The following is a 10160-nucleotide window of genomic DNA, read 5'->3' on the forward strand; positions in this document are numbered from 1 at the left end:
TTACAATCTTAGATTCTGTGCCTTGAATTTCCTTGTCGTAAACACAAAATAAACATATGCCATTATAACTTCGCCGATGCTAACTCGCCATGTATGGAACCCCCAAAATGTCGTCGTGAGTTAATATGGTAAGCTTGTCGGAAGTTATGAAGCACGCTGACACCGATAATATCAAAACCAAACTGCTCGAACATATATTAGCACACTAATTGTGCTGAGATGCGTGTGTTGGAACAGCGGCTATGTCCTCTCGCTATGTTTGATTGCATGTAAGTTTCTTGAAGGCGATGACAATTTTCAAAGTAGTTTTTCATGCGTATAAATACCTGGGTCCCCTATGCTATCATTACGGCCTACCCGCCAATGACGTAACACGTTGACTAAATATTAGCTGTAATAGGTCAAGAACTTTTGAAAAATGCAACGCCTATTTAAGGTGGCGTTGATTTTAAAATTAGAAAGATCACCTTGCCTTCCTTCACCATAAGAAACCGGTTATTCGATGCCCATGTAATGAGACAAACTAACCTATAAAGATAATTTACATGCAGAAAATGACTACGAATAACGTTTTGTTTGCACGAAAACGTTGTTCGCATCTTCCTGACAGTTGACGGTGCGTGAGCGCTACCGAGAGAGACTGGCATTACGTTCCTGCAGCTTTTAGACTCACGCCGGGAAGTATTGGCTCGAAAATGTCCAAATTAACGTAAACTCTGACACCTTTTGTAACAATCGCTTTCGGTTGCAGCGATTGTGATGTATCTAGGAAATGTAGGTAAACGGTTATACGGCGAAGTAAATTCGGACGCTGCTAGTCAAGAGACAAGCATGGAGGCCTTTTTTCACCTACATGGGCAAAGCAACTGTCGGCGGCTCGTCGGTTGCGGTTCGATGCTGAGAACTTTGCATTCAGGGTCTTCTTATATCGATCTCTTCACTGTTACAGTCCATCAACAAGCACGCGACCGTGGTAAAAATGTCATGGACGGTATTGCCATAGTGATGCCCCGAATATTCATCATCAATAATCCCCTAATTACTTAATACTGTTGGCAAACTAACTTCATTTACACTTCGTCATGCAATACACACAGGTGGCGCTTTCCGTAATTCACCGATTAATAGGTTTACATTTTAGTATCGGCGAAGTTGTAATGATACGCAGAAAATAAGTCAAAATACCATAATAATTCCTAGACAACGAAAACGATACTACGTCACATATATCAACAGACACTTTTCATGGCAATATCAGTCATATTCAATTTGGCCAGGAAATATACTATTCAAAATACATATTAAAAAAATACATAATATTCCGATATAAATCGTTAAAGGGGATTGTGATATTTCATTAAATGTACTTTTTTCACACCTAGGTATCACCAGCGTCCAGCATGACCTCTACAGTGTGCGTCTGTAATCACCTGACTACATTCAATACCAGAAGCGAAATAGCGTAGACATATTTTACAAGTCGGCTACATGGTTGTACTCCAGCATAAGATAAGGGGCTCGCGGTTCGTACAGATATAATGGCCAAACAGATAAATAATTCATAGTGGTACAAAATCATGAGTGTATACGTGCAAACGCATATAGAACATTATCACCAATGAAATCCACTTCATAAAAACTTACATAAGAGAAGTCAATGTCCACTATCGGCGAAATGTCTTACGCAAAGAGCAGGGTGCCCAGCCAAGGTGACCAGGAACGCCAACACTCGCCACCAGAGAATACGTTGGACTCACAGAAAATGATTTCAAAACTAGTTATAGAATCATATGCTAACATTCCGTAACGGGAAATACAGAAATTACAGAGAAATAAGCAAAGATATGTAGACTTTAAATGACTCAAATGCACAATAAACCGTCAAATGGAAACCGTTAAATAATTTAAAGCATATTAAAACGTTACTTTTAGATGCAACCTGTGCTTATATGTGAAATTTTTATTTATCTGCCATCCAGAAACAGGTTCTCTCTATAACAGAAATGGGTTAGTTTCCACCTGTAGACATTGAAGGAAATTCGTGTTGTGCAAATATTGAGAGAAACAGCTATAAACACGACGTTATCACTGTCAGTCTAATACTGTAAAATCAATTTGATACTCGAGCAAATGTCAATAGCGTTAAACAGGAGGGGTATTGTTAAGGATCCATCTCCCAAGAAATCATATGCAAGGTCGTACTTTGAGTCCATCAGTCTGATACAACCATGCAGCCAGCCTATGCTGACTATACTGAACAATATTTGGTGGAAATGTAAACAGGTTTATACAGATAAAAATAGTAATTTATCCAGCTCTACTTCGGTATTGAGCACTATCTTGAAACCCACAATATCTCTCTCTCTCTCTCTCTCTCTCTCTCTCTCTCTCTCTCTCTCTCTCTCTCTCTCTCTCAATGTATGTGTACGTATATGTACTAACACACAAACATATGTGTCTATATCTTTTTCGGTTCTTTATTAATATTCATTATGTAACAGCCGTGCACCGATAGTCAACGCTGAAGACATGGATGAAAGAATCCGTACTGATTCAGTCCTATGTCAGGTCATATCTGTCTACACCTAGACCACGTGTGTGAATTTTTCTTTGTTATATTGAGAGTTGCCATGACTGTCTTTTTCTACTTGTCGGTGTCCGTCCTACCGATGTACATGTACAGAACAAAACGGACTGTAAAAAGAATTGGTTGAAAATTTTCGTGCTACGGATTATAAATGAGGAGTGTCCCATGACGGAGATGGCATTTTTATCTAAGCAGGCAATAGGTCATCGAGCCTAATTTTAAGTATGATACTAATCTACTCATGAAGTCTGTCTTAATAATAACACCATTGCCTACATCCGTCATTATTAGTGAAAGAAATACTAACTGCATGATCTCACCTCAGTTTTTGCCGTGTTCCGGATGCATTGCTACTACTTTAAAATTTGATGTCGTAAATGCGTTCCCATTTTATTTCAGGCCCGGGATCGGAACTAGTGGAGGTGTTATGGGGATTATTAGGCGTTTCTGTCTTTTGTCTTCTTTTGAAATTGCAATCATTAATATATATGAATATGTTGCTGTATTTTTGGATAATGTCAGCACGGGGGTTTAAGCAGTGATAGTTCACAGTTTGCGTTGGCTACGCGAATCTCGGATAAACTTTATTAATTTCGGAGATAATGTACAATTGGGCCAGGTATGAACAGCAAAGCCCAAGGGTTCAACGAGGGAAGCCCCATCATCAAAAGTTCAAAGACTGTGTTTCCTTTTGTTATTTTATGTACATCCATAGTGATTGCGTAGAGCGATGATGTATCCAGTAGAAAGTACCATGGTTGATCTTAATATTTGAAACAAAGCAGTTCCGGCCACACCTGAAGAGTATGGTTTTTAAGATGTGCCCCACGACATGTTGGAACTGGCTTCACCGGCCAGCAGGGTTAAGACCAGGACTCATTGCGCACGCAGAATGAATTAATTCTGACTACAATCCAGATGTAAATGTCAGTAACGTGGTTTTTGACGAATTTGATAACTATAACTCCCAGTACAGTACTAGGCGTGAGCAGAAATGGTCTAGATTCAGGAGGAGAAAATGTCGTCGTGCTACACGATAAGATGTGAGGCCTAGAGACCTCTCTCGTTCGAACACGTTATCACCCACTGTCATTCCCGTCTCTAAGTTCCACACAATAGTCACAGGAAAAATGAAACAAATGTCTCTAATCTTTATGTGGATTTACCTTATAGGAAAAAAATTCAGCATGATTCAATTCTATTTCATGGTTTATCTATCAGTGCAAGTTTCGTACCGTTGTCTCAACCTTAATTTGAATCACGTAATTATGCATTTCGGAGAATCTCATTCATAGCACTCACTTCGAGATAAAGATTATCGATCTTTAAAATTATGAACAACTTTGGAGTATTTATGACCATATAATTCATTGAATTATCATTGAAAACGAGAGCGGTGAGAGGAGAAGTTACCGTATGAAGTTCAAATTGAAGACAGGAATAACAAAGGCTACTGTCACGAGTAGCATAACAATGTAAGATGTGGCATTTTTTTGTTTTTTGGGGTGCTTATCAGTTCCAATTGCTTTGCATTTACTCCACAGGCTGAGCAATAACAACTCGGTCGTATTGCGCACAATCGGCAATGGTTCTTAAATTAGGAATTGAGGGATTTCGAAAGCTGGCGTGTTGCATGCCTGATGACGAAATCAGTGGTAACTGTCGAAGGAAAACAGCAATCCTTAAAAAGTTATTTACAGGCCGCTGAAAATGGAACGGACTTAAAAGAAGCACTTAATGTGACTGTGTCTGGTCTTTTGTCTATAGGGCCTTATGACAAAAATTTAATCTCCATATGCTATTACTTCATCGCCTGATGGATAGGTGTTTGTTGACTGTTAACCTAGTCAGATCCACATGGCGACACTCTAAAACGCAATGGCCAGAGTACCGCGATCCAATGTTTGCCGAATAATATATCTGTTATGTTTTATCTTTGTGTATTATGCAAGAGCACGGGAAAGTCCGAAAAAAAGGTAAGTGACATTTCGTTAAATCCACACAATTTACGATAGGGGTTAGATCTTGAAAGTCCGACGAAACTTGTAAAGACACTGCTAAAATACATAGACATCCAAAAGAAGTGGGCAATACTCCGATCGAATTTGACATAGGTAATGACTGTACCCCGAAAGTATGCGGAAACACTCGAATTCAGCACCGACATTCACTCAAAAAGTTTTTCAGCAACCGAAATCACCTCGATTTTTTTCACACGAGTCTAGATCGATCAGTTCAAAATAAATATCCGCCACCGAAAATACAAATAGGAGTCCAAGGGGCCTACATACACAAAAAGATGTTGCGGGCACAGTGGGGCAGTGGTTAGAGTACGGACTCACTGTCGGAGGATGGTGAGTTCGAGACCCGGTAGCTCAAAGTAACGGACTTACTGTCAGAAAATGGTGAATTCGAGACTCCAGCACGGTGTCGTGGCCCTGAGCAAGGCACTTTACTCTACAATTTGTGTTGCCATAGGCCTAGTTGTATGTATACTTGGTCAGTGAAGCCAAATACACTAAATCATAGTTAGACCATAAGCCTATGCGAAGAACCATAATTTATGAAAACCATAAAGTTCGCATTTAGCTGTGAAAAACAATGTACACCTTGGCTTTATTAATATTGTTTCAGGGAGGCACTCTTCTACCATGGCGAAAATTGAAATATGGACAACAAAAACGAAACAAATATACATAACAAATGTCGTCTATGTTTATGATATTGTATTGATATATTATTTCAACTTATTTTTCTTTAATTAAATGCATGGGAACTAGTCGATAGGGTCAGTGTCAGGCTGTTAAATATATCTTTAATACAGGGCGTAGTATTGTTACATTATTATCTACGAGCAAATCCATGCTCTTAGCTAAATCAACAGTGTAAACCCAGTCATCCTATCTATACACCTTGATTTGGTAATTCTCTTATGTTTCTGTATCTCCTTACAAAATCATACTAGTCATTCTTAGCTGCAATAATTTTGTCAAACCTTTATTGATGGTATCCGACTATCGGCCAAACACTTTTCCCGCCATATCTTTCACTCATCTCGCCCAACATACATTGTCACAGACTTTACTTCCTGGCGAAGGAGTATCAATAGCTTTGATCGCGATTTCAGGGTTGTTACTAAATATAGCTGCACGCGCGCGACTTTCGGACAACGCTGCCTAAAATTCGGACAAACTTTGTTGTTGCATCTTCAACATTTATGAAAGTTAACATGAATTTCATGTGAACACGATGCGTCTCAAGACATTTAGCCCATATAAAAGGGACAACGACAGATAGCAAAATAACAACCTAGTATAGGATAATATGATAGAACCCCATGGCCTGTGAGTGCAAGCGCGCCGAACTAGCGGTATTTGCACGAGTGCTGCGCTGTATTCGGCGGCTCGTGAAAGGACAGCCGAATACAGCGCAGCACTCATAGTGCAAATACCGCTAGTACGGCGCGCTTGCACTCACAGGCCATGGGGTTCTGTTATTATTACATATGTTCTGTCTGTTATTTGCATCATTTATCGAGATAATCGACGATTAGTCGTGCGTACTACTATAACTGTCACAGCTTCAGGGCGACCCTGCAGAGTTATATAACATTGACATCACTGTAATGAGGCATCGAATCAGATTTCACTTTTCATTGGTCAACGCCGCCACACCCTCCATTTTGATTGGCTAAACTATTGTTAACTTGTTTATCAAGAATGACGTAAGAGGAACGTCGGAGGGCTTGAACTCTGCTTGCGATCGCTCACACATACGTAGCCATAGATAGCCAAACGAAGAGAACTTTGAACGTGGAACGCTTTTGATTCTTTCACATTTTGAGCTTGAAATTCTTCTAAATGATCGATACAAATAACAGTTCGAAGATTTTTACGGGAAATTTAAGAGTAAGATACGGCAAACGTAACTTGTCGAACGATCAAATTTCACCGTGGCACACAAGCGCTCACTCAGTCTCTGTTATCAATAGCGTGTAGGACACACAAGCACAGAATAAACTGCATGTAAAAGTGACTTTTTATTGTAAACAGGGAATGTCCGGTGAGAAAACTACCGGCAAAAAGGTCTCTGAAAATGTTAACTGTTTAATTGGCTCCGCTGCGCTCGCAGTTACGTGTGTTTCGATGTATGATGGCCGCCGTCGTACGGCGGCCACCGTGTATCCACCATTCAACCATTGAGCTAGAAACGGACGTCGCCCGTTGCTCTTCCGGATTATAAAAATCATCCTCACACTATAATAAGTACATGCAATTTCTTTGTCGTAGTTTTTAATCAGTAATGTCGTGCATTTTACTATGACGAGCATCGAACCAAAGTGAAACGAGATCTTGTAGACGACATTTTTTGTGTTAACAAACATAAATAGTTCCGGGTCAAAAATTAGTAAATAATCATTAACATAAAGGAATGGCATAATGTTTTTGGTATTGCACTGCAGTGCAAATACCGGTAGTACGCGCGCGCTTCGATGCAATTAAACTGTGGTACATTATGTAATAATAAGCCCGAGTTTGAGGGCTCTTCTGGTATATAAAGTCCAACCCAACGATAAAATGTCGAGGCCGCAGGCACTCTTGCAAGGAGCTCGAGTTTGGTGCCGTCGCATCGTTGTTGGGTGTCGTTGTTTAAATCCCTTAGGCTAAAAAAAGCTGTTCAATGGGCGGGATGACTTCAAAGTTGGGGAGGTAGGTCAGATTTTTTTTTAAACAGAACATATAATATAACACTCTTGCGTGTTTCATGTTTTTTCTTAGTCACATAACATATACTGGATATGTTGTTTAGTACGTTCATGATTTTTTCAATTTTTTGTTGACATGGGTTGGTTGTCTCACAACAGCTTCTTTGCCTACACTTCTACAGCTTCCACACTATGTACGAACAACAGCATATTTTGCTTTCAAACCACAGATGTACTGATTATCAGCACCAAGCAATGCATCCTTTCCACCACAGTGTACACAGCATGGTGTCAGCTTTACAGTAGTGGCTGAGTAGTAAGCAATCTCTACAATGTTTGCACATCGTAATCCGTCTCTCACCACTACAGTGTCATACATGGGGCTGGTCTGTGGAAACAGGCTATTTCCACAAATGTATTGGTACGTCTCCTTTGCCTGCTCTACCTCTATGATCTCATCTCTGGTCACCTTTTTTCTTGCATATAAGCATCTGGGTTTTCCACACTCCTCGCATTCGATGAATGACCTGACTTTGCCAGGGAGCAAGAGATCTTTCCTGGCTTTATCAGTCTCATTTATGGCATGTGATTGATTGCATGGATGGTCTGTCTTTGTCTGTAGTTTCTTTGCCATATATTTCACAGAACTCTGTGTAGTGCTGTCCATCTGCATCTGTTTTCTGTACAGGATCTGGAATCCAGTGCAAGTCCTGAAAATTGTCAGACCTTGGTGGACAGAGTGTACAGTAGCCACACTCAGGATTGGTACATTTCATTAGCTGAAATATGTAGTGGCTGCTTTTACTATGGTCTGGCAGAAACATGGCCAACTTTTGGAGATTTTTCAGGTCTTTCTTCGGCATACTGTTCACATCTACTGGAGTTTGTTCAATAAGCTTGATGATATTTGCAATTCCTTCCATTGCATCACCACTGGATGGTTTGTTGATGACTAGCTTTTCATCCTTCAACTTCATCCTGGAGAACCGTGTCTCTACTTATTCAATAACACTTTGCATACTGACTGAATATGCAGCTTTAAACTCTGACTTCCTCTCTGCCACTTCTCTGATATCCTTGACACTGGATTTTGACTTCATGGACTTCTCATAGTCTTCAGACATTGCCTGTCTTTCCAAGGCAACATTTTGAAGTGCTAGGTTAAGAATAATCATACATCTCTCTGCAAGATTAACCCAACTTTGAGTAGGGCATGTTTCTGGCTATGACTGCCATATCTAAGTCCCAGGAAATGAACATGCTGAGTAAGGACAGCTGTGTTGCCAGTCTTGTTGTCAAGTGATCAATACCTCGATCAGAACATTGTACATACACTGGTTTGCTCAGTTTTCCATCTGTGCAGTAGTCATTGTGTCTCAATATACTAACAACTTCTGTTGCATGGCGCAGGAGGCTTGATGGCTGAAATACTCTGTCTTTGCAAGTTAGAAACCTTTTGCCATCAAAAAATGAATCTGCAATGCTGTTTGGGATGTTGGATATAAATGTAATAGAGGGTATAATGCCTGCTACATGAAAGTCATGGTCCAATGCAGCCAGAGTAGTAGCTGTAGTTGTGATGGACTGATTGTGACTTCTCACACCTGTAGATGTTGGTTTACCTGGTTCTCCTACTGGTACTGCTGCCTTGTCATCCAGATTTACCATGGTGACAAGATCTTTGTGCCTAACTGAAAATTCTTTGATCAATCTGTATTGGAAACCACAAAACTTGCTGTCTTCATGTTCAGCACGTAGTAGACGGCACTGCACTGCAAACTTGATGTTAAACCTGCCTGTATACTGGCCAGCAGATTTTAGATATGGATTCTTTGGGGTGAACTGCAGTCTAATCCATTGGGTACTTGGAATACTGACGTCTTTTCCAGACTTCTGTAGACGCTCAATGATTATATTTCGGAGATCAATGACAGATATAGCTACTGGCATATATAGGTATTGGCCTTGTCTACAATCCTGTACCTAAGCTTCATATTCATTGAAGTATGTATCCATTTCATCCCAGAATTCATTGAATTTAGTGCTACCAGGATCACCATTCAACTTTCTGAGGTCATAGATGATGTCTGGATCATCAAGATTCAGAAGGAACTCTTTGATTCTGTCATCTACTTCTAACTCCCTCTTGTCATTGGCAGCATTAGCATCCAAAGTAGCTCTTTGTACATATTTCTCAGCAAACTTTATGAGACTTTTGTTGCTTTAGCCCAACGACTGAGGAAACCACGCTGGTTGCATAGTGTGGTAAATCAGCAATAAGTCCTGCTGTCAGTCTGGCTGTTTCTCCCTCTTTTCTATCATCTAATCTTTCTGGAATTTGCCACGCCCATGTAAGTGTACCCAAGTAATTTCCATGTGCATATCTGTATAGAACTACTGGAAATGACAACTGAAGCTTCCCTAGCCAGTGTCTTCGTTTTATACCTGTCTACTGGTGCATAGTCCAAAATATCGATTGGCTTGTACACTTCAGTTTGTTGGAGCATTCTTTCTACAGCAACATATTGTGGACTTGTCACCATGGATGGGTGATGAGATTCAACTGTACACATGTCACTATTAAATTTAGGGGAACGCATGGGTGTCATGGACATATGACGCACTTTCTGTTCCATACTCATCTGCAGTCTGTATGTCTTCATCTTAAGAAGTGCCACTATGACACCATCTACCCAGTGTCTTAGTACTGAGTACTCTGATCTGGCTAGCCAGGGCAAAAGCATAAGTTATTCCAGTGGTGTTAATGCAGAGGAAATACCATCTACTGTTAGTCTTGGTTTTGCTTGTTTCTTTGCTTTGTAATCATTGTAGCCATTGAACCTATCAAATACGTCTGGCAAATGACAG

The sequence above is a fragment of the Ptychodera flava genome, chromosome 3 (assembly GCF_041260155.1).
Source record: "Ptychodera flava strain L36383 chromosome 3, AS_Pfla_20210202, whole genome shotgun sequence".
Taxonomy (NCBI): Eukaryota; Metazoa; Hemichordata; class Enteropneusta; family Ptychoderidae; genus Ptychodera; species Ptychodera flava.